The sequence below is a fragment of the Equus asinus genome, chromosome 3 (genome assembly GCF_041296235.1).
Source record: "Equus asinus isolate D_3611 breed Donkey chromosome 3, EquAss-T2T_v2, whole genome shotgun sequence".
Lineage (NCBI taxonomy): Eukaryota > Metazoa > Chordata > Mammalia > Perissodactyla > Equidae > Equus > Equus asinus.
Window position 1 is genome coordinate 111799731 of NC_091792.1, and position 26274 is coordinate 111826004.

Genomic DNA, 26274 nt, shown 5'->3' on the forward strand with positions numbered 1-26274 from the left:
CACAACTCACAATGTGTGTGAAAAAAATATTTATTTATTTTTTACAAGTACTCATGAGGGGTATTATTTGTAATAATGTTACACTGCCACCTTGTGGAGTGACTGGATGAAAACCAGTCAAACAAACGTCACGGGCCAGTTGCCACCCCTGGGGCTCAACCAAATCTCTTGAGAATTCAGGTAAGAGCTGTTATGTACGTAAGTTATAGCTACGTAAGTGGGTACATTGTGGTAACAGACTATATCATTTATGAGTGAATTCCTTATAAACAATTAGCCAAATATAAGTAATTTCTTTATAGAGACACTTATTTAAAAACATTATTATATACTGTGAAGTACCTTTTACTTGGAGAACAGAAAATATCAGAATTACAGCACTGCATCTGCCATTCCTAACCGTTTGTATTAATCTCCTCTGACCTCAGTTTCCTAGTTATTAAAATGAAGAAGTCATGTTTTTGTTCTCTAAAAAACATCAAGACTATCATTCATTGTGAGCATAAGTCCACATTTATTAATTTTGTTATATATACATTCTGTAAAATATCCTTTGAAATTTTTTACAAACTATTTGCCAGGCAATATACTTTATGCTGAGAAATGAGAAATTAGTGATGAGGAAAAAATCAACCAACATGATATTATCTGTTTATGATGCCTACCATCTAGTAAAATGTCAGTCAACTTTAATTACAGGAAAAGATCACTAACTGGGAAAAGCTTAATCCTCTCAATCAAAAGTATGAATTATATATATTTCAAAATCCAATTGTATTACATTCAATTACTAATCATGAAAGATGATTAGGTAAAGTATTAGTAGAGGATTTATTTTAATAAATTCTATAAATATTTCTGTTTGTTTTCATAAAGGGAGAATACAGTTGAAGTTATGTAACTACTATAAGTAAAAAGAAGTAAAATGGATTTTAATAAATTCAAATCTCTACAATCAAATTTTTACTAAAATACAATACAATATGCCTTTAGATTGCTTAGCAAAGTCAAATGCTGAACTATATTTAGACTCTTTCTGAATTTTAAATTATTCAAATATAATTAATATAATATTTATATTTAAATTCATAAAATATTTCTATTTAAGCTTTTATAAATGGAACATACTCTAAAATATATAATGATCATGTTTTTAACCCATTTATAAACATCAGATTTGGAAAAATTACTAAAATTTTTCCAATTAAATCTTAATAAGTTACCTCAATAATATTATAATATCGTAGATTAATGATTGGCTTTTATGTGTCTGTGTGTGAGTGTGTGCATGTGTGTGAGTGTGAGTATATAACTTGTGTTTGTTGCATATAAGTTTTTAAAACTACCATTAGACCAAATTTCTACCCCTCGTATGCATGCTACCTAGGTCTTTTGGCTACATTTTTATTTCTCTACCGAATAATTGTACAATATCATGATGGCCATATGTGGCAGACGTGGGATCACTCCCCTTTCCCACCCTCCTCATTGACATCGATAATTAATCATGATATTTTCCTTTCTAATTATCACATGTTATTTCACTTCTCCTTCTCCCAAATGAGTATAAGACAGCTTCTAACAATCTATCAAAAGTGGCATGCAAATTAAAACTCATTTGCTATCTCCAATAATTGTACTAGACATTGAGAAGTCAATTTCATTAGTCCATCTCACTTATATTTATTGGAAGGGTACTACATATTAAAGAATTATTTTTGTCACTCTATATTTATCTAAATGTATTTTCATACTTCAGAATGTCATTGCTTTACCAAATGAAACATAACTGAGCAAAAGAAACTGTGAAAAAATACAAAGATGGGAAATACTAAACCAAAAAAGCATAGAGAGAAGATTCTAGATTCTAGATGCATGGAGTGCCTTAGGTAAAAAACATCTCATTTATCTGTCAATAAATTTATAGAAAATATGTGAATAAAGTAAAATGTAACTATATATATATCCAACTCTTTTGATCATTCGTGATTCTTTAATAGACGAATATTGTTTCACTCGTGCTTAACTATCCAGAAGCATACACCACAGTGTATTCCTTTACTTAAATCATGCATTTGTTCATCCAAAAAAGTGGTTACTAGGTATGATCTATGGACCACATAAGGTTTTAGGTACTAGATGTATAATGGTGAGCAGGATAAATATAGCACCTGCTTTTATGGAGATTAAAGTGCATTCAAGAAGGCAAATTAAAAACCGTTAAGTGCTGTGATTGGGGAAATATGGGATAGACAAGAGGAGTGAACACATTAGGACCTCCTCTAGCCTGGAAGGACAAGGAAAGCATCCTAGAAAAAAATGGTCATTCACTTGTGCCTGAAGGATGCTTAGGAGCTATCTAGCAGAGTTGTTTCTAAGAAGAGAAATGGGAAAGTATTCCAAGTAAAGCTGCCAGCATATATAAAGTCTGTGAGGCCAAAAAGAATTAGTTAGATTCAAAAATTAAAAGGCAAGTATTGCTGGAGATTAAAGTGGAGAAGTGAAGTGACAAGAGGTGAGTCTAAAGACATAGGCACAATCAAAAAGAGTCCTGCAAAGTTATAGTGAAGAATTTGAATATTATTCCCAAGGAAACTTGAAAGCATTGAAATGTAAAGAGGCAGTGACATGATTCACTTTTCACATTAGAAGAGGCATGCACTCTAATTAAAGGAGATTATATTGAATAAGTGAAAACTAGGAGGAGGAAAACCAAGTAGAGAGATAGCAGATAGTCTAGGTAAGAGATTGTGGTGGCCTGGACCCAGGTGATGATGGTGGAGATAGAGGAAAGTAGCTGGTTCTTTGTTTGGACAGGTAGTGGTGTACTTAGCAGAGCTAGAAACTGTGAGAGGAGCAGGTTTGTGGAGTTGGATGGGGATAGGAGAAGAGCATAAGTTAGCTCAGTTTTGGACATGTTGGGTGTTTGATATATCCAAGAAATATAACAGCTTAGCAGTTAGAAATACAAAATACATCTATGCTCTATCTCTCTCTATGTATGTTGTTTTATTTTTGTAATAAATGTGTATGCTTAAGAAGGATCATGTAGATAATAAATTAAGTTACAGGAGTGGCTACAATTGCCCAAGTGGGAGTATGAAGAAGGCCTCATAGAGAGCATTAAAATTTAGTGCCAGAGAGACAAGAGTAAACCAGAAAACTAAAGTGTAATAGAATACCCTACCCCCAAAAGATTGAGAAAGAGGGAGAGAGGGAGAGAGAGAGAGAGCGAGCAAGAGGAATATAAGTGTATGTTAAATGGAATGGTGGAAAGTTGAAATAAACAGATAGAAATATTCATATGCATATAACCTGTAGGGGAGGAAGACATTTCCTCTTCCCAAATGTGGATTCTTCTGGCTGGAGAACGAATTAAATTCACATGAGACAGAATAGCAAGAGAAAATTAAACAAAGCTTTATGAGGAACCATGGCCCGGGGCCTTTCTTCCCGAAGGAAGAAAGGGCACCAAAGAAGTGGGGTGCACAGAGTGGTTATATACCCCCAGACAGGGTGTTTCACATATGATTGAAATGTCCCTCCCACAATAGTCACAAGATTTCCCTGTCTGCTCAGCGCTTGATGGACACAGCAGGTAGTGGTCTGCTGTCTCAGAGGGCGTAGCCGGAGGCAAGTCTATTGTCTTGAGCCGGGTGGTCACAGGTGAGCTCAGCAATCAGTTCTTAGCCTAAGGGAAGATGCTTAATCCTTAAAGAAATGCCAAAATTGGGAGGGGGAGGGAAGTCAGTTACGGGAGGTTACCAGACAAGCACAATAAAATGCAGATTTTAAGTCCTTGCCTTTGGTATTGATTAAGAGTTTCTAGAGAGAAGGTCATCTCCTTTCTTCTTCCTGGTACAGAGAGGGAGGCACATTTTACAGATAGAGATTTACCTTACAAATGTAAACATGTCCTAACAAAGGGTGAGTTCCATTCCTCAGAGCCTCCTTCCCTGTCCCAGTTTATCAAAAGCAATCAGCCTCAAATAATCCTGATGCCAAAGAGACATATCTTGGGGTGGCCAATTCCAGGTCCCCACAATGCTAAAATGATTTAAGCATTAAATCATTGTGCAACATTTCAAAGCTGAAGAGAAGCACAGAAAATAATGGAAAACTATTTATTGATAATTTAAATTAACAGTTGTTAACATTTAAATAGAAATAAGACATTCTATAAAAAAATTAGTTTCATATTTTCTTCATGTCATTTTTTAAGGAAATAGAAGTTTACTCATAGAGTTGACATTTTTTATACTCTTTCTTTATGCGCATATCCTTCTTTTTCACTCAACATTATACTTCTGAGATTGATTTGCATTGCCAGTTCATTAATTTTAACTATCAAATATTATTTCCTTGTGTGTGTGTATTAACATTAGCTTATCCATTCCTTTCCTGATGAGTGTGAGTCTCCTCAGGGTGCACAGTGATGGATGTGCCTACATTCCCTCTAGCATGGCAGTAGTTCTTAGCAGGGCTCTTTATCTCTTTCCCTGACCACACCTAGCTGTTGAGCTTCACTAATTGCTTTATTTTTATTCAAAAATACCCTGGGGCATAAATTTTTCCACAGACTAATCCAATCAAATTTGGCCTCTTTTTGAAAGTTTAGTTTCCTAGGTTAGTGTTTGAGATATGTTCTGGTCCCAGAAGGCCTCTTTCCAGTTGTCTCTTCCCCCAGTTGTCTCTGGCAAACTATTCAGACTGTATTTCTCCCATGAATGTACTAGTCTCCTCCCAATTGCCTTTCACTATGATCTCCACTGTTTTATTGTTTTTATTTTTGTAAGAAATGTTGTCCCTGAGCTAACATCTGTGCCGATCTTCCTCTTTTTTTTTTTTTTTATTGTATGTGGGATGCCACCACAGTATGGCTTGAGGAGTGGTATTTAGGTCTATGCCTGGGATCCAAACCCATGAACCCCGGGCTGCCAAAGAGGAGTGTGTGAACTTAACCACTACAGCACCGGAGCAGCCCCTTCAGTTTTTGAGAGAACTCTTAGTCTTTAATTTCACACTTATTTGCAAATGAAATGATTTCTTAAGGAGAGAGATTTGGAGCTCTCTTTTTTATGGCCTACATCTCCCTGGGGCAAAATCTCTGAACAATGGCTCTGATGTTGGAGGCAGGAACAACAGCGAGATTGCTTCTGAATGATGTCCTTGGTTTACTTGGTAGAGAGGGACAGCAGCTTAAGGTTTCTTTGGCTTGCCTCTCCTGGTTTAGAACATTCCGCCCTATGAGCTGGGGCAGAGATGGTCAGGGCCTCAGTATTTTTAGCAGCATTGCATCCCATGTGTGGTGTCTGGGTGAAAGGGAGCCCTCACCTCTTGGTCACTCTTGTTTAGAACCTAGTTTCAGCAATGTGTAGCTAGGAGCTGTCTGAGAAATGCTGACACCCTGCTCTTCCCAGGAAGATAGCCCTCCAACTCAGAGCTAGGGGGAGAAGGAGCTTGTGTTCTTGGCTGCACCCACCTGGAGTGGAGTTTCCATCTCAGTGAGTTGGAACAGGGAAGGAGCGAGCAGCTCTTGGTTCAAAGGCCACAGATATTTTATTTTATTAAAGAATTTTATTAGGTTTCCTTGAATAAATGGTTCTTCATTTGCTGTATGCCCTTAGGACCATTTCCAGAAACTTTAAATGTGTATTTTAAAAATCAGTTTCACCAGTTTTGCTGAGTGGGTGGGTCTGCAGAGCTCCTCATGCTGTCATACTAGAAGTGGGCCTCCTGCCCTATTAGCTCTTAGGTAGAATCCCACAAGGCTCATATATAATGCTTTAGTTGTTGCTTAATTCTATATATATTTATAATTGCCACATTTCATTCATACCCCATGAACTGTTTAGAAGTCTATGTTTTGTTTTATTGTATTATTTAGTGGGCACTAGTTTTACAGACTTGTGTTATTTGTTGCTCTCCATCATAACATAATGTTGTAATTGGCCCCTCATTTATTTTGGGACCATTTATATTTCTTTATTCTCCCTTATATTCCAGATCCAAACTCACATTTCTTCTCCACCATAAGCATCAATGTTAATAGATTTGATATTTGTCCCGTGCTATGAACTCATCCTTATAAAATCTATCTGTGACATTTTGAATGAATTTTTATTTTTGTAAATTGCATCATGTTATAAATCTCACTTTGTTTCTTGACTTTTTCATTTAAAGTATATTTTAGTATCTACCCAAGGTGCTCTACACAAACTAGTTTTTCTTTCTAAGCTAGCACCCCAAAGCACACGTGTAACATTGTTATTTAGCTATTCTCCTAGAGATGAAGTTTCAATTTCTCTCCAACTCTCTTTTACTAGAAATATTATCACAATGCACACTATGTGAGTTCAGAAACCATCACATATATGGGCATAACGGGGGCCTTGATTTCCTAAAAATCACTTTTTGTCTGAAATCACAGTCACACTGCAAGCTTCCTTAAAGTTGGTTCATGTTGATGGAAAGAGATGCTCTTCATTTTGGATCCTGAATTAGGAGAGCTTTACATTGCTTGGTTTTGGATGGTGGACCTCATGTGGGCTCACTAACAGGTTTTATATCTTACAGTGAGTATTGGAAATCCAGATGCCTACTCCTAGATCTTGTCTTGATCTGAATCCCTCATAGGGGACCACAAAGTCACCTTTGTCTTAAAGCTCTGGCTTTATTTGGTCTCTTAAGTTAGTACTTGAGGTTATCCATTTCTTTTGAATTAGGCTTTTTCCTTAATTGTTGTAATTTATCTAGCATTTCTGTTTGTCGTAATGGAATATGGGCACTGTGTGTGTCACCTGTGTGTGCCATGTTGCTAAAACTTGTCCAAGCATTGCTTTCCAAAATTTAATGCATTTATAGAGTTGGCAGTTGAGAATTTTGACTAATGAGAACATATGGTACTGTCAGTACAACAATAGCATGCCATTTAGAATAAAATCAATTATCTATCAAAATTAGCCATTATCCTTTTAAGCAAAATATGCACTACACAGTATAGAACACAATGGAAAATGTGCCTCCTGGAGCTGTAAAATGTGTCAGTATGGTAGACAATGAAAACAGCTATTAGTAAAGCAGAAATACTCCTAAAACGTGAATATGTCGTAAAATCAGCTTATCTGTGATCAAGTAGATTAGAATAAATCAGAGCAAATATTGTATTCTAGCTTGGAGGGAAAAACGAGACTTTTTAATCAGCATTGCCTTTACTTTTGGTTTCTATTTCTTATTTTCTTCTCTCTGAAGCAAAATTAGGATATCAAATATCATTTCAGAAGGAAACAGTCCACATTGTATGTCACATACCCTAAGAGGCTCATGGTTGATCTTATGATGTATTTATTAAAGTATAATTGTTGGCAGATCACTTGGAGAAGGGGAGGGCAGAGAAAGTGGGTAAATTTGAAAGATCACTGCATTGTTCTGTAGCAATTTTCTGAAACTGCTTTGACAAGAATATCATTTTAATAGTTTTAATTTTTTCCAGTAATTGCTACTGGCTAGCAGAGGTATGGCAGAAACAGAAGAAAACTCAATATAAGAGTAAGACAGTCATTTGACTTTCGGAGCTCTGTCTGGGTTTGTTGAGGGTGAAGAAAGAAAACTTAGATGATTTTTATGTCTATGAGAGTGACTAGAAATTCATTATTATAATATTTTATTTGATTAGAGAATAAAATTCATGTGTTAATTTTGATTAACATTTCCAAATTAATTGGAAAGATGGTTTAGTAGGAAAGTTGTATGGTGAAGTCTGACTAAAACACAGCCTTGGATCGGCCCAATGGTGCAGCGATTAAGTTTGCACGTTCCGCTTTGGCGGTCCAGGGTTTGTGGGTTTGGATCCAGGGTGTGGACCTACACACTGCTTGGCAAGCCATGCTGTGGCAGGCATCCCACATACAAAGTAGAGGAAGATGGGCACAAATGTTAGCTCAGGGCCAGTCTTCCTCAGCAAAAAGAGTAGGATTGGCAGCAGATGTTAGCTCCGGGCTAATCTTCCTCAAAAAAAGTACAAAACAAACAAACAAAAAACACATAGTCTTATATGGCAGGGGTGTGTGTATGTGAAACAAGATAAACTGTTGGAATACTGGAGAGATTTGCTATTTGCTACTGATTTCCTGGGTCATAGAATAAGAGTCAGTAGAAACCTAGGAGATCATATGACCTAATCTGTAGCCTGAAGCTAGTTGGTGACTGAGCTATCTTGAATAAACTTGTGGCTGCATGCTGCCTTCTCAAACTCTTGCAGGAACGACGTCTTATTATGATGATAATCAAAAAGATGTTTTATTTTGTTATGTCTACGTCTAGCTAAAATCTCTCTTCCTTTAGGTTGGTTTACTTTGGCTTGTTCCTTTGAGGGGAGGGAGAACTTGGCAGCAGTTGTTTTCCACAAATGTGCAGACGCACATCAGTGCACTTGAGCTTGGTTTTAGCCGCCTCCTCACTCTTCACCTATCTCTTTTTCAATGGCATTTACCGTATTGTTCTTTTTTGTTAATATTTAGCCACCTAATTCATGTTCCTTGCTTCTCACGAAATTCAAGATCCTACTTCACAGAAGAATTTAGCTGCGCCTTAAGTAAGTTTGCCATTTCTCAATGCCATTGAAGATTCTTTCCACAGTCTTTGAATAAAGCAACCTAATGGGAAGGACTGGATAAAACATTATAACAGCAAAGTAGATATGAATCTTTAATACCAGACTACAATAGCTTTGTTTTCCCTGATCCTACTTGCAAAATTCCTTTTCAATATCTTCCACTGACTTTTTTTGATATGATTCTATGAGCTCTCACTGAACTTTTAATGAACTATAAATCTCATATCCTTTCCCAGTTTTGTTGTATTAAACTCACTTTTTTCTCCATTCTTTGTTTATTATTTGTGGTTTCAAACTATATGCATCACATGACCTTACCATTTATGTTTCTATTAAATACTTTTTATTCTAATAAATGTTACACATAAAACTTAACAGTTTATGTAAAAATTTGTCTAGACTGAGAACAATACAGCATAGTGTAGGAAAGAGAAAAATTAGGTTTGATAGCATCAGAGAAATACATTCACCAAAGACTCCAATAATGATGAACAGTCAAAACTATATAGCGAGCCAGTTCCACGGCCAAGTGGTTAAGTTTGCATGCTCTGCTTCAGTGGCCCGGAGTTCACAGGTTTGGATCCTGGGCACAGACCTACAGACTGCTCAGCAGGCCATGCTGAGGCGGCATCCCACATAGAAGAACTAGAATGACCTACAACTAGGATATACAACTGTGTACCGGGGCTCTGGGGAGAAAAGAAAAAAAGAAAGAAGAAGATTGGCAACAGATGTCAGCTCAAGGCCAATCTTTCTCACCAAAAAAAGCAGAAGAAAAATGCTGTATTAGTTTTTTTAAAAAGTATACAAAAATTTATAATCAAAAGTCTCACTTTTACCTTCCCCATAGATAGATGTTTTTATTAGTTTTTATTTTCATTCTTTTACTGTTTCTTTATGAATATACAAGCAAATATATTTTCCTATTTCTCCTTTCTTACACAGAATTGTAATAGCAAAAATTTCCTTAATTCTTATGTCCAATACTCTACTTAATAAATCATCACCTCAAATTTATGAGGTAGATACTATATTATTCTCATTTATTAGAGGAGAAACTGAAGTGCAAAATATTGTAGTAATTTGACCAAAATAACGCTGGTAATTATAGGAGCTGGCATTTGAATCCAGAGTCTGTCTCCTGAGCCTGAAATCTTAACAGATTCCACTGCTAAAATTATAGATGAATGCCTAAACTGAAGTGTTTAAGACTAACAGTAGATCTCATGATCTAAATTCTATCAGCTCAGTGTTCACTGATAGAAAAATGGACAGAGAATTAAAGGTAAGATATTCCTATTTAAACGCTTCTACATACGTTCCTGTATTTATAAAACAAATACATTATAGGAACACACCACAGACTCTGGTATTTAGCCCAGCATTTTGCAACCCTGAGACTTTGACCAAGTTACTTAACTTTGCTAAACATAGATTTCCTGATTCCAACAAAGAGGATAATGATAGCATATGCCCACCTCATAGTGGTGTTGCAACACTTACAGGAGCTCATCCATGTATGGTGCTTAGTCCGGAATCTGTCATACTCTAGGTGTTTAGTAAATGGTAGTTCAAATTCTCATTTGTATTGTCAATGGCATATGAAATAATTGCACATTCTTCATGAAATAGCAGACTAATTACTGCTGATAAATCAAATTACATCATTGTTGTTAAGTCATTGAAGCAGATGATGTATCCATAGGTATGTCATCTTTATTGAGCAAAATGTCCTATTAGCTCTTCACTTCTAATTGTCACCCACATGGGTCATTTCAATCTCATGTATATCCCTAGGAAGCTGCCTTAGTAAAATCCAACATCATTAAATAGAAATAAGGCTTGTTTTTTCCTTTCTGGTCTTAAGTGGACAATAATGCATAATGCAAGTCACCTGAGAGATTTCGCTGAAGCTTTCTTGCAACAATTTTGTTCCAATGAGGATTTTCAAACCTGCATTGGTCTTTGAGTGTTCCACACTAATTCTAGTATATTTTCAGGTTGGACACTCCAATTGCTTCCCTCTTTGACTTCATAAAGTTTTAGCCTCTGACCTGAGACTTGAGAATTACAATAAAAATATATCTTATAATGGCGTCTTTACATTTGTGAGCTTCTTGAGGAGAGAAATATTGTCATATTTTTTCAGATCTGGCACATAGTAAATAAAAAATACAAATTATTGAATGGGTTATTCAAAACCTCGAAAGTACAAACTTTTTTTAAGTATAGTTGGGTACTATAGCTAATGAAATTCAGTACATCCTTATCACTTCATATGGTAATCTTTGGAAGCAACTGAAAATGAAATCCTGAGATGATTATCTGCAATATGACTATTATAAATTGCAGTTGTATTTCCTATGGAGAATAGCAAAAACTCACTTTCTAACTTAAATATGTATGAAGATTATGGTATTTGAATCTGTATTCCCTTAGAAGAAAGATGTACCATAGACGGAAGAGCTGTGTGTGGCTTCAGGCATTTCTTCATGCCAGAATGTCATGGAAGAGTATATTAGCTGTAGGAATCTTTATTCTTTTCTCTCTTCCTAAACTTTAATTTGGAAACTTTAAATTTACACAATTGTCTCTATTAAAGATGACTATAAATCTATTGCTAAGTAGATTTAGGCTATTTATTTATTCTACAGAAAATTCATTACCTACAACAAATCAAAACATCTTAAAATCAATTAATATATAATTTTGGGAAGTTGAGTGTATCTCTGAATGAGATCCATTATTATTGAGTTGGTTTCAATTTCTACCAAAAGACATAAGAAAATCCATTTTGTAAATTTTGACCAAATTTCTATAAATCAGTCTCTCTCTCTCTTTTTTTTGTTTTGTACACTGGAGTCATAAACTTTCTACTAACAATTAATATCATTTAGTGTGAAAGCAAGTGGGTAGTCGGTAATCACCAGTAGTCAAAGCTGAGCTACAAATATGGTCCTTTATTTACAAACAGAGAAAGAAAGAAACAAGAATCACTGTAGATGTCACCACAGTTCTCCTTCCTTTTGCTTGTGAGTGATTTTTGATGGAGTGTGGGCCCCACAACATAATTACTTGGCCCTCCTACCATGTGAGCATTTGTAATAGGTGATTTGGAGACAGGATGGTGGGGAGAAAGCATAAAACATTTTGATATGTAAGCAAGTTTTACCCATCTGTGAGGAAAACAGATGATTTATGAGGCCTGTCTCCCTATAATTAAAAACAATGTACAGAACTTCTGCTGTTTTAGAAGACACAATGAAGGGCTAACTTAGAGATATATTGAGTTAAGGCAAGTAAAAAAAACCAGTGAGGTGTTTAGCATATGTTAAGTATGTAATACATGTTTATAATAACAACTATAGATGTTTTATTGCTGTTTTTTGTTTTACTTTGTTTTTTCGTTTAAGTGATTTTTTTTCTTTTGACTCTTGTTTCAGTTCACCACTGCTTTTTAGTTATCAGCTGGAATACATGCGCTGGCCTAGTCTTTAGGCCAAAGACTTAACCATCCAACCAAATCTCCGGCCACATCCCATGAATTAGTATACAATCAAGCCTCTATTTCTTATTCCCAGCAAAATAAATAACCAGACACACTGCTCAAAGTTCTGCCCACTGGGAGGATTTCTGTTCACCACCATCCTTCATGGAAGGAGTGAGGCCCATGGGCAGTTGGACCATTCCTCATGTTTCACTCCTGCTATATTCCCGTCTCTCTCCCTGCCTGCATCTCTGGATTTATTAGTGAGTTTTCTACAATCAATTGACTGAGAAAGAGAAAACAGGTCTAGTTTACAGACGGTTCTATGCTGTATACATGTTTCACGTATAAGTGGACCTCTATAGCACTACAGCTCCTCTCTGAGATACCCATGAAGGACAGTGGTGAACAGAAATCCTCCCAGTACTCTAATCTGTTTCTGCAGGGCTTGCCTGAGCCTGGATCATGTATATACCACTTCCATTTGATGACGGGTACTGCTACGGACACCCGATTTTATGGCTTGGTGGGTCAGACAACACCCAGTTCATCGTGGGCAGCTCAGGTTGCATGGTAACTTGGTGGCCCATGGTTAAATATTTAGTGCTTCCAAGGCCCACTACCAAGCAAAAAGTTATTTTTTGAAAAAAGAGTAGCTATCCACAGGGGATGGCAGGGCTTTGCTCTAAAATCGTAAGGGTCTGTGCTGTGATTAACGTATAAGAGCCCGCCAAAGGCTAAAAACAGCATCTCTCTCTGCCACTGACATTTCAAGTATCACTGAATCTACTGAATAACATGGCCAAAGAGGTAGAGTAGCTTGCACAGCAGACCAGGCCTGTTGTAGAGCCTTCTCTTGTTCTAGGCCCCACTGAAAGCTAATGGCTGTTTGAGTCATTTACTATGTGGAGTAGTACAACCAAATGAGGAATATAAGGCCTGCAAATCCCAAAGAGATGCCCTAGGTGCTCTGCCTCTCTTTTGGTGGTAGGGGGACCAGATGCAACAGCTTATGCTTCACCCTAGAAGGAATATCTCCACATGCTTCACATCCCTGGAACCCTGGAAATTTCACTGAGGTGGAAGGCCCCTAAATTTTTCTCAGATTTATTTCCCACCCTCTGGCATGTACATGCCTTGCCAATAAGTCTAGACTAATTGCTACTTCTTGTTCATTAGGTCCAATCAGCAATGCAATGCAATGAGTCAGTGTGATTTCTTGTGGAAGGGAAAGGCGATTAAGGTTCCTGTGGACTAAATTATGACATAGGGCTGGACAGTTGATATAACCCTGAGGCACGACAGTAAAGGTGTATGGCTGGTCTTGCCAACTCAAAGCAAACTGCTTCTGGTGGTTTCAATGATAAGTATCAAGAGGAAAGCATTTGTCAGATCAGTTGCTACATACCAGGTACCATGTTACATGTTAATTTTCTTAAGCAGTGAAATAGCATCTGGTACAGTATTTGCAATTAAAGGCATCACTTGGTTACATTAACAATAATTCATGGTCATTCTGCAAGACCTATTCATTTGCTGCACAGACCAAATAGGCAAGTTGAATGACAATGTGGTGGGAATCACCACTCCGCATCCTTCAAGCCTTTGATGGTGGCACTTTATCTCTGCAATCCCTCCAGGAATGTGTATTGCTTTTAGTTTGTTATTTTCCTAGGTAGAGGCAGATCTAGTGACTTCTATTTGACCTTTCCTACCATAATAGCCCTCACTTCACAAGTCAGGAAATCAATGTGGAGATTCTGCCAGTTGCTGATTATGTCTATTCCAATTATATATTCTGGAACTGGAGACATAACCATAGGAGTGGGGCCCTGTGGGGTCCAGGCTTTGGGGACCCATTGGACCCACCGTGAGACAGACCTGAGCTAAAATTACATTGATCACCTGACCTCCATACCATAGCCCTTAGTCTGACTAATGGGCCACAACGGCATTTTGTGTCTCCTGGAATTAGTGTCAGTTCAGAACAAGTGTCCAATAATCCCTGAAAAGTATTATTATTTCCTTTTCCTCAATATGTAGTCCCCCTGGTAAAAGGATACAGGGCCCTTTGGGGAAGGCTGGGAGAAAAATTAACATCATAAATTTTTGACAGTGTAGTGGAGTCCGTCCTGTCTGCTTCCCCTTTATTCAAGGAGCTCTGGGTCTGTAAACCAGCTCAAGTATGAGAACTGATTGAGGGGTTATGACTTTCTGTTTCTATGATTCTAGTTAGACTTCTGTTCACTTGACCTAGAGCTCTTCCCCTTACACTGACTACATAAGAACGTAGTAGACTATTTATTTATTTCACTTCTGGGGGCACTATAATCAACTAGCCAATGCCATAGGTCTCTGTGAGTCAGACTATTCTGATTACTGCTTTGATGCTGTGCTCCATTACAGTCACCACAGTCACCTTGTCTTTGGTGATTAAGTGCCACCACTTGGTCCCCGCCACCCAAGGATCCAATTATCCCCATTGCATTTAAAGATCTCAGTTCAGTGATGGCAGTTTCTGTTGTAATTTCTGTCCTTAAGAGAAGATTGACTAGGCAGCTCTTTAAGGATGTTGAGGCTCCCCTCACAAATTTATTCCTCAAAGTCATGGTAAATGCTGTGCCCTCTGTATCTTCCCTGGCCTTCTACCAGGGTGAGTGAGTAGGTCTTGTATGATGAAGCCACTCTAACATTCCAATCTCCTTAAGCCTTTGGATACCTTCTTCTACCCACAATCTGAAACACTGACTCCAGAATGTCACTTAATTGGCCAATATCAATGATTTCAACCTGATCCAACTTTATGCTCCTTCCATGATTATCCCACACTCTTATTAATCATTTCTAAACAAATCCTGAAGACTTCTGTCTATGTAAATTGGAAAAACCATGAAGTTCTTTTAGAATGTAGCACATCTCTTCATGTTTCACACATTTATCTCTCTTTTCAGGGTCTTCTAGGACTTGAGTGTAGCTATAGGTCTAGACGCAGAGAAAGGTAATTAAGGTGGGTTCTGAGGAGAATCAGCAGGGTCTTGCAAGAAAATTACGTCAGGGGAGGCCACTACATGTTTCTCAGGTAAAGCAGGATTAACCTCCTCAGACAAAGGTAGGAGGACTACTTCTATTGTTCAAAAAGACTCATCAGAATTTAGAGGTTCAATGTCCCCAGCTTCGTCAGAATCTTCCCACATGTTCCCATTCCAGTTTGCAGGCTTTCATTCCTTCCCAATCAAGTCCCTCATTTTAACAGTAGACACCCTGCAAGGTTGGTAATTCAATTTGCACTGCAAGTCAGCCACTTGCTATTTAAGACTCTAGTTTTGGGTTATAGCAATCCAAACTCTGCACTTACAGGAGAGAAGGATTATTTTCCGAGAACACATGGAAACTTTTAGGTCATTTATATGATGCTTGAGTAGGGAATTTGAAGCCTTGAATTTGTCTTTATCTTTACTCACTTTGTCAAGCGCGATTAGGAGCAAGCAGCCAATTTCATCATATTTGTTAGTTTGACAAAAACGTTCTAAGTTAACAAATATATGGCCACCCAGAAGCTGGCTTCTTAAAACTATTTGATTAGGAGTGTCCAAAGGTGATATTTTACCTATCTCCACTCCACATCACACCATGAACTATCCGTGCTCTCTTTACTACTGGAAATAGTCATCAATGCCTTTAAAACTGATTAGAGAACCAATTACGAAAAAACCCAGAACCAATTTAGAAAACACATTCTTGAGATTCTACTCCTCTAGAACCACTCTCAGTATCAAAATTTGTTCTCCAAGGAAACATATATGTGTGTGCACGTGTGTGTATAAAATTAATGTGCCCTTTTGGTATTGTCCATTTCTGTTGTGTCCCCAGCATGCTTTGTCCTCAACTTCTCTTCTCCTCCCTGTTATGGAACTCAATATCAGGTCCTTTTCGAACATACACAGTCTGAAGTGTTACTATGTCAGGTATGTAGCGTGAACTAAGTTAAAGTAATGCATCTCTACGATTCAGATTTTTATCATCATTTCTGTAGATTAGGCAGTGGGACCTTCCCAGAGCAACCCTCTAATATCAAGCAACTGACTGTCCATTCTGCCTTCCTTGAAAGGGAAATGCATGCTATGAATTATAGGTCTCTCAAAGGGACTAAATAAGTTCCCAGTAAACTTTGTGATTGACAATTTGCCACATGTTTACATCATTGTTCTGAATCAAATGTAAAGCTCTGATAAGAAAAAAACAGTTTTGTGGAAGATGTGTGGCCTGGGGCTGAAATGTAAGTGGAGGAACATAGTTTCACTCCTGCTGAACTGGGCCCATATATCCGCTGATGTGACACTGTAAAATATCAGCTTAATTTGGGGTGGAAGAGCAAATTCAACCTTATTGCTCATGCCTGGGGGATTAATGATTCTACATTTTCATTTTGATTCACTTATTTTGATCTTAAACTGTGAGACTCAATTACTAGAGATAAGTCCCATCTAGTCTCATTGCATAATTGGTTTTTGTAGAGTCCATTATCCTAATAATTACACTCTAATTGGCATAAAAATGAAATATTCTGATAAGGAACATCAGGAAATAATAACAGTAATTAATAGTAATTAAATTCTGCACAGCCCATCATAGAGCACAGAGGTTGGAGGTGATGATTTTGAAAATAAACTTATATAGGACTTAAACAGAAACTATAAACACTTAATATGGATCTTTGTTTTGTTAATTTATCTATACAAGATAAGGTACATTAAAATTCACAATAGAGAATTTCCCCCATACTTAAAATAATTCTGAGAGAATTCAATGAGTATAGTTATGCCAGAAAACTTGTGGATTTTATTCATTCATTCCATGCAACAGGTCTGTCCCATGTCAGGCATTGAACTGAACCCTGAGGGAGAAACACCTTATATATGACACATCCTGAACCTTGGAGAATCATAAAATTTCATCAGAAATTCAGGTTGTAAGATGAGGCCTTCTCATAGGGAGTCTGTATACAGGAGAAAACATAGGCTCTGTTGGTGGTAATGGTGTGGATGGGGACTGAGAATGTCCTTTCCACCTACTCTTGTTTCCAAGTGCAGAAACAATAAAGATGACATTCTTGTCTCTATTTCCTCCATTACGCTGTTTCCTGAATCCCCTGGGAAAAAGGAGTGTGATCTGATTAGGGTAGAGAGAGAAAATTGAGTTTGCATGGCCAAGCCCCTCTTCTTTTCCTCTTAAAATGTGTCTGCCTGCACGGGGCATATTCAGTTCTGCTCCTTCATGCTGCAAAATTGTCTATGGCACAAATTCAACACCTATGGGGAGGGATTTTCAGTTACCAGGCATCTTCCATGAATGGGTGGGTCTAAGACTATCTGATTCTGGGTTTCAGTTTTAGGAAGCCCATTAGGCTGCATACCTAAACCATCTTCTCCAACAGCCTTGTTGTTGACCTACATCACTGTTTCAATTGCTTATTGCTATATAATAAGCAGTCCCAAAATTTAGTGGCTTGAACAAATTTATGTTTTCACATAATTCTGTGGATTGACTGGGCTTAGTTTGGTACTTCTGCTGCATATGGTTCAGTAAAGGTCACTCATGTAAGCTGCATTCAAAGCAAGTCATTACCAAGTATGAGGTCAATGCAGGAGGGGATCATATACAGGTGTGAATACTAAGATGTGTCATTCACTGGGAACTACCATGTAACAGTCTACTACAATCTACTTGATCCCAATGTCTACCTCTCAATTGGTTTTGAACTTGGAAGGTGAATAGAGTTACCATTTATTAGAGTCCTGAAGCACCCTCTTTCTTTCTAAACTTCTTTCTTTCATTGATGCTATTTTTTCCTTGAATATTCTCTATTTTTCAGCAATATTTTGTTGCAATTCTATCAATTATTTGAACTTTATCTATGGTGTCCTTGCTATATCTGCCCCCAGTTTCAACACATCTCATATATTTCAGCATTTAGCCCAGTCTCTCTGATATAAACAAATTATATCCAAATCATGGGTAATTATTTATTTTTACTTTTATGGTGGCTATCCTTTCCACAATAAGCAAAAGTTCTATCTTGTTAAGGAGTCCCTTTTTTCACCAAATATTTATGGAGATGTTTCTTTATGATTTCTGTAGTTTTCATGATTTAACCTGCTAATTCCATCCTGTGATTACATGTGAGTGATTTAACAAAATGCTTCATAATTTTATTCAAGTATAATCTATCAGGTTCTATGTAATCCCTCTGGCACACTGCTTTTCATGAGTCACTTATAAGAACATAAGTAATACAGTACTGAGAACTACTATTTTGTTTGGATTCAGAGGAATGGCTTGTAATGAAAAAAAAATTAAAGAAAAACTTGCAGAAAAAGGTGGGGAGGTAACCGTAATAAAGCAAGTGTTATGACAAACAGGGTAACAATATTGGATCCCACAAATTGGTTGGCCCTCGTAGGTGTGGACTACGGTAAATAGCTAAGATTTTAAGAAAGACTTTTTTAATTTTCATACAAATTTTCATGAAGATAGAGCTTTGTAACACAGAAAACACAAGGGCAATGTAAATGACTGGAGTTTTCTAGGTGCACATTAATCTAAACGAAATATGCAGAAGTACATACTTCTGCCTAGATGACACTCTAGACGTCTAATATAGAAAGCATATGGTTTGTATTTTGTTTGTAATCTTGGGGACAATTGCACATTGATGCATTCAGATTCTCTTATCCTTTTCCATTCATGATCATGTCACAAATATTTATAAGAGATAGAGAATCTCCTTAGACTAATGTTGTTGAGTAAAGATAACTGATCCATGGAGTTCTGGAAACCACAATAAATAAGTAATATTTGAAGGAACTGGCTATACATAGACTATGAGGAGGAAAAAATGATAGCTCTTTTCAAATATTTTAAGAGTCGCCATGTGAAAATTTTAAAACTTATTTTCTATTATTCTAGAAAAAAGACCTTAAAATCAATAAGTAGTGCTTATATGGAGGCAGATTTGAACTCAGTGCAATGTGAAGCTTTCTGGAAATTAGAGTTATCCAACAAGAAAACCCAACTCTAGACAGGCAGACAACTTCTCTTCATTAAAATTGTGTAAGCAGGTGTAAAAGCTCTTAGCGACTCCAGAAACAATTTCTGCACTGGGTGGAATTCGAACTAGATGAACAATAAGGTTCCTTCTGACCAGAAAATTATAATAATCCTATCCTAAACTTTATCATGATAACCTTTATAAGAGTTTGTGGTAATTACCCAAGTTTAATGGCAAGAGAAAGTAGTGTTTATGTCTAACATTTCAAAGTAAATTAGTAGTTAGGATTCTCTGAGCTAGGTTGGTTCTAATATTATTTAGTGTTGTATGTGGATATTTCTCTCTGATTGTTTCACAATCTTGTGCAAAAAAAAAAAGGCTTGGTTTGAAGATTCCAGGCACTTAGAACCATAATATCACAGCACATTAATTCTCTTAGCCAATAATTCTATTCCGATCCATCTCTCTGTCTTAAAAACTCCTACTGATTCAATCAAGAGCCAAAACATAGCCTTCTGATAATCAGTCAGACATGGTCACTTTTTCCTTTCTGTTCCCCTAGTGCTATAGTAAGTGCTATAAAAGAAGTATGTACACTGCACTGTAATTATTTGCTTATGTTTCTGTTTTTCTACTTAGATTTTGAGTATCCTTGGTCAGAAAATGTATCTATAATTTTTGAAGCCCCAATATCTTGCCTAACCTAAGAAACAGCCATTTTAGTAGGCATTCACCAAAATGTATTCGCTATGTATTTCTTTAGTGAACATTAGTCTTTTACCTCATACACATATGGAATGGTATATGCCAAGGGCAGAAAAAGAACCAAGTATCATGGCAACTGCAATGATTCGCCGGCCCATCTACTTATGGTACATGATGTATGCTGTAGGCCAGAGGCTAAACTGACAGGATATACTGAATTTGGATCACGAACTGTTTTGTTTGCTTATTTGTTTACTTGGCTTGCAAATGTTCTTAAACTACATCTATGGCTAACATTTAAAAATCATATTTCATGTAATCTGGATATTTGATTTCCCTTTAGAAACAGTCAAATCATTGTTTTTGCATTTCATGTCTGATCTGACCTTTTAGACTGGACATATATTTTTGATTTGCCACACTTTCCACAATTCATTATTGTCTCCTGATCATTAAAGATAAAATACTGGTTTACATTTATCAGCCTATAACCAGGAACATAATGTCCATTATGTTCTTGATTCTGTTCATCATTTGGGTTTGGACTTCCTGCTGCAGATATTTCTTCTTAAGATGAAATCTGTTGCTTAGCTTTCTGATATAATAAGCAGATATATCCCACACGCCTTCTCTCTGGTCAGTATTTATACTCTTTAGAAGAAAAATATCAGGAAGTTTTTAGTGATGGGGTAGGAGTAGTGTGCAGTGGATAAAGGCTTACAGCAATGCCTTTTATTTATGAAGATGAACATCTTTATTTCACGAGTATGCTCACACAATGTAAATGATCATATATATCCCATTCCTAACACAAATACCATTAGCTAATCTATAATTCTTAGACTACTAGATGCCAAAATGGATTCATTCAAATAGTGGTATAATCAATGGAGAGTACAAGCTGGCTGACCATTTGTTAAAGAAATGTCAATGGAAACCAATAAAATAAAGTCGTTAAGTGTATAGGCTCTGGTGTCAAAGTTCCAGCACAGATATAGCTAGACGGATCTGGAATGATTAATAAAGCTCTCCATGTCCCAGTTTACATGTCTCTAAAATGGTGAATGTAATAATGCTTACTTCTTAGTGTTTGAGGATTAAATGAGATAGTTCCCATAGAGTACTTAGGAAAATTGCAGGCACATCAAAAGAACTCAATAAATATTAGTTATTTGTATATATGTATATATGTACAAGAAGGAAATTGATAGATAATACTCAGTGTTATATTTTAGTATCAATTCTTCCTAGCAAAAGTATTAAAAAGATAAAATTTGAAGTAGTACATTTTCACAATACATAAACCAGATGACAAGTGTTTAATTTTTATTAAGCTAATGCCAATCATTGCAGATTGATGGATGATTAATTTTCAATATTTATACACAGTTACATTTAAGAGCAAGTTACTTGTGTTTTATTATCTAAACAAAAAGAAATGTATTTCAAATAAAGCACTTAAATTTCAACTTCGCCTGGCAGAATCTGGAATCTAACTTTTGGAAGAGATGATTGAAGTTGCCATCCAGTCTATATATCTGTACAAACGTTTAAGGAGTGACTTCCCTTGAATGCTGGCAAAGGCTACAAGTGAAACATTCAACATATTAGCAAATGACTTCTAAAAACTATCTTCTTAGGTTACCATGACAGAGACTACACAGTTCTCTTTAGCCTTAGCCAGGAAAAGACCACTGGACTGAGTGTTACCTGGAAATTTCTTTCAATACTTGGAATTATTTTTTCTTTATTTTGTTTTCTGTTTCCCACTATGAAAGTTGCCTTAATTTTAAAACCTGAGGTGAAAAGTAATTTTATTTCAACATGGGCACAAGTTAGAAATTTGCTACTTAACCTAATAGTCTATATACTGCTCCGGATACAATCTCCACTGCCGAGGCGAGTAAGACAGGGAGCTGACAAAGGGCACATGATTTCAAATGTGGTTGACAGCCAGCCCAAGATAGGATATCAGATATTTCCTGTTACTTTCTTTTATGATTGTTTCCAGATATCCTCAGAGACTATAGTTCAAAAATAATTTTTTGTTGGTAATTTAGTAATATGATGATTTTGTTTCGAAAGGTAATACAAACTAAGAAACTTACCAATGAAAGATTGCATTTTCTTTCCAAAAACTTTTACAGGGTTCATGCCACTTACCAAGGCTGTTTAAAATTTGAGTGTCATAGAATTTATTGTTCACTGGGGTGCTTTTGAGAATGAAAGAGGTAGGATTAATTATTACACTAGGAATATAGGATTAAATTAGACCATCGCAGGCAAACTAGGGTGTAAGGGCATTATATGGATATTTACTACCTATTCACTTTCTCAAATAACTTACTCGAGTCAACAGTTAAGACTTGTGAAATAATTCTAAGAATTGCTTTTATATGACACTGTTTAAATGAGATGTTATTTAAAGGAAAATTGCAAAGAAACAGAGAAAAGTCAGTGGTATTTTAAAGTGAAGATGACAGGGAGGGTGGTTTTCCTCTCTCACCAAGTAGAAAGGTATTGTTGAAGGTGTCAAACCTGGCCCTGAGCCTTGATCCTGATGTTTCACACGTGACAATCTCTCATCATAGTTTCCTGCAATAATTGGGTCTGAAGCTAATATAAGTGAACCATTCTGATTAGCTCACTAGCAGACTATCTCATTCTACTAACTTTCAGATTGGTATAAAAGTGGGCAAATCATACCTGGCAATGCAGTCAGGATGTATATGAATTAGTGTCTCTGCCCATTGTCTCTATGCTGTTGTTCTGTTGCCTTCTGAAATATTACTTTACGCAACTTGACGGAATTTGCTGGTCAATTAATTTTATTAGGTATCTTCACATTATATTTACATATTATATGCAAAATATTTATATTTACATATTTTATGCAGACAACTCTGCTTGTGTCTATGAGTGAAGTATTTTATGCCCCAAACTTTTGTGAGGTAATGGTATAGAAAAAATTCTGTATCCAAGAATCAACAAAAATGCAACCTTGCCATGTTTTCCCCTCAGCAGGGTTCCTTGATTTTAGTGTGTGTAGGAATATCATGATTGTATTTCCAGAAATTCTATTTCAGAAGTTATTGGGTGGGATCCAAGGACTTAGGTATTTTAACAACGTCTCAGAAGATTTTGATGTAGGCAGCCTACGGGCTTTGTTTTATGAGACTGCTCTGCAACAGATTTTAGGAAATAAGAGTGCGTGTAGGTAAATCTCCTATGAATGGCTCCAGCATCAGTTCCTAAATAAAATATCTTAATATTCCAAGCGAGGAAGCTTAATAGACTATTGAGTCCATTCATGCACTCAGTAAATGTTTTCTGAGAACTCTGCTGGATGCTGAAGAAATGGTACCCAAGAGAGACAGATTCTTTTCCTCCAAGAATCTAGTGCACTAGCCAGCTCAGGCAAGATGATAAAGACTACAATGGGACATGCACAGTGCTACGGAAGCACAGAGAAATATTCTTAACCCAGAAAGAAATTCAGGGAAGCCTTCTCAGAGGAAGCGTCATCTAAACTAAGAGCCAACGATTACTAAGATTTGGTTAGATAAAAGAAAAAGAGGAGGGGAAAATGATTTACAGTATAAGCCAGTTTGGGGAACTGAATGGTTAGACATCCGTGAGCACAATGTCTATGGGGGGGCACGGAGGGGATCCAAGGAGAGATGATGGTGAGAAATGTGACTGATTTGGGAAGATTTCATCAGATCATGAAATGACTCTTAAGCCATGTCACACGGTTTAGATTCAATAATTCTTTAACAACTCTTATTGTTAGCTTTTATTTCATCCGATGTTTTCGTTAATCAAATTAGTATTAAACATCTCCTTTTATTTCATGTGTACTTTGTTTCCAAATGATTTCTAGTGCTTTTCTAGTACTTAAGAACTATCATAAGGATTACTAAAATATTTAACATGTCTTTTTTATAACTTTTCTATACTAATTATCTCTACTTTTTAATAATGGTACTTTTAATTTGTCAAGCAAGGTACCTAAGTTCAAATAAAATATCCTATGCCTGTTTTTAATCAAAAGTTGTTTTTATTACAAGCCTGCCACTTCTAATTGCATGGATTCCTTTTTGCTGTTTTTCTTATTAAGGATAAACTCTACTGATGAGTTCAATACCCCAGCAGCTTTAAAGTCATCATTAATGTAATGTCACTCACTCTTCATTTATTAGTCGTCCTAATTTCTCATCAACCCTGAAATATTTGCAGAAGCTGACCTATACGATTTGATCCCAGTTGCAAGTATTAATTAATCAAGCTCTCTGACTGCCCTTATGTTTCCCTGACAGCTTTAATATGGAAACAATCTTTACTGGGATTTTTTTTTTTTTTTGGAGGAAGATTAGCCCTCAGCTAACTACTGCCAGTCCTCCTCTTTTTGCTGAGGAAGCCTGGCTCTGAGCTAACATCCGTGCCCGTCTTCCTCTAGTTTATACATGGGACGCCTACCACAGCATGGCTGCCAAGCAGTGCCACGTCCGCACCCGGGATCCGAACCAGCGAACCCCGGGCCGCCGAGAAGCGGAACGTGCGAACTTAACCGCTGCGCCACCGGGCCGGCCCCCTTTACTGGGATTTTTTATGTCGTTCACTTACGGGACGGTCTTCTTCAGTAGGTAAAATTTCGAAAGAGACTTTTAGAAAAGTTACGTGCAAACCACATTAGAATGTAAACATAAACATTTCAAATTGCTTAATACTTACTTAAATCAAATTTTATTTTAATTTCTGGCTAAAGATATTAAACAATTTGGAGATGCTTACTGGAGACAATTCCTAACTGGTATTTGTAAAATGTGATTCCCATCACATTTATTTTTCAGAAGAGAAATTAAATATTACTACCTCCTAGAGAAGTGTTTCTAAACGTGAGGTCCATGGACCACCTATATTACTTAGGGTGCCGGCTTCACATATACCTACTGCAGTATAGTCTTAGAGGTAAGCCCTAGCCATTACTATTTTAGTAAAATTAGTAGATGATTCTTCTTCATACCAAAGTTTAAGAACAAGTATCCTGGGAAGGTTTAGCTGGTAGGAAATTTGAGGTGTTCCTCTTTTTCACGATTCAACATTACACTCATAATCTCTCAGATAGTTGTGAATATGGTTCATTTATTCTGCATATGGTAGCAGTTTCTGTTATAGGAATATACAAATACAGTGTGGATTCTTATCACTCTAATGTGTCATTAAATTATGACTTTTCTACTACAGGACAGAAATTGAGCATCTACAGTCACATACATGGATCAGGTGGATACAAATCAATTGAGTGAGGTTGTCATTAGGTATAAAGTAAAGATTATCATATTGGCTTAGAAATTGATTTCTAATATTATCAGAGATGTATGTTCTATCAAAAATAAGGAAATAAGATTAAAATTTGACTCAACTTTCACTATAAAATTAAACGTTAACTGAATTTAAAAAAACTACTATATTCTTGTGTTGAAAATTACCCCTTTTGAAATTTAATTTTAGGGCATCACACAGTGATGTACTAGGAATGTTTAATTACTGGCTGTTAAAAAAATCCCCTAATTTTTAATGTTTACTCATTTATGTTGTGTGAATAATCCTACTTTGGTCAATTTGAAGCTACAAATGTGACACTACCTTACAAAGAATTCAGAAGAGACGCACAATAACATACATTTTTATAGTCTCCAATCATACAAATATAATACATACAATTAACTTAAAGACATAGATAATAGTAAAATGTAGTAATATAATTAAGGAATTATGACTTTTGATATTTTATTAACTTTGTTTTCACTACAATTTATTTTGTTGGCAGTTTACGTAATTTAACTTTTAAAAATGACTGAATTTAACAACCAGATGGCAAAATTCCTAAAACTTTAAAATTGTCTCTCACAAGCTGATGTGAGTCAGATCTAGAACACCACTGGCACAATGGTTTGTATCTCTTTTGATATAGAAAAGTATATATCATCGAGTGTGTGTAAAGGTATATGTGTGTGGTCCATATATGGTACTCTTCTCCACTTGCAAGTGGCTTATGTAATCCAATTCTCAGCTGGACTCGCTCCTTTTGGTGCGCACTCACATCATATGGTAGAAACAGCAACCTGCCAACAGTCAGCGAGCCCTAGTCCCCTCTGCCTCTGCGTTCCTGCGTCTGCTGATATCACTATCCTTATTCCTGTTTCCTGTATTGACTAGGTTGTCCCTTTTCTCTACCACAGTTTTGCTAGACTATGCCTAAAACTTTTAACCTCCAAAGCGTTACTGGCTCTTGGATCAAGACAAGTCTGTGTATGCGTATGTGTTTATGTGTGTGTTAAGTCAGGAAGAAAAATTATGTTCCACTTTGAGGGAGCAGAGCGTGCATGGGCTTGAAGCAACACTGGGCACACAGAT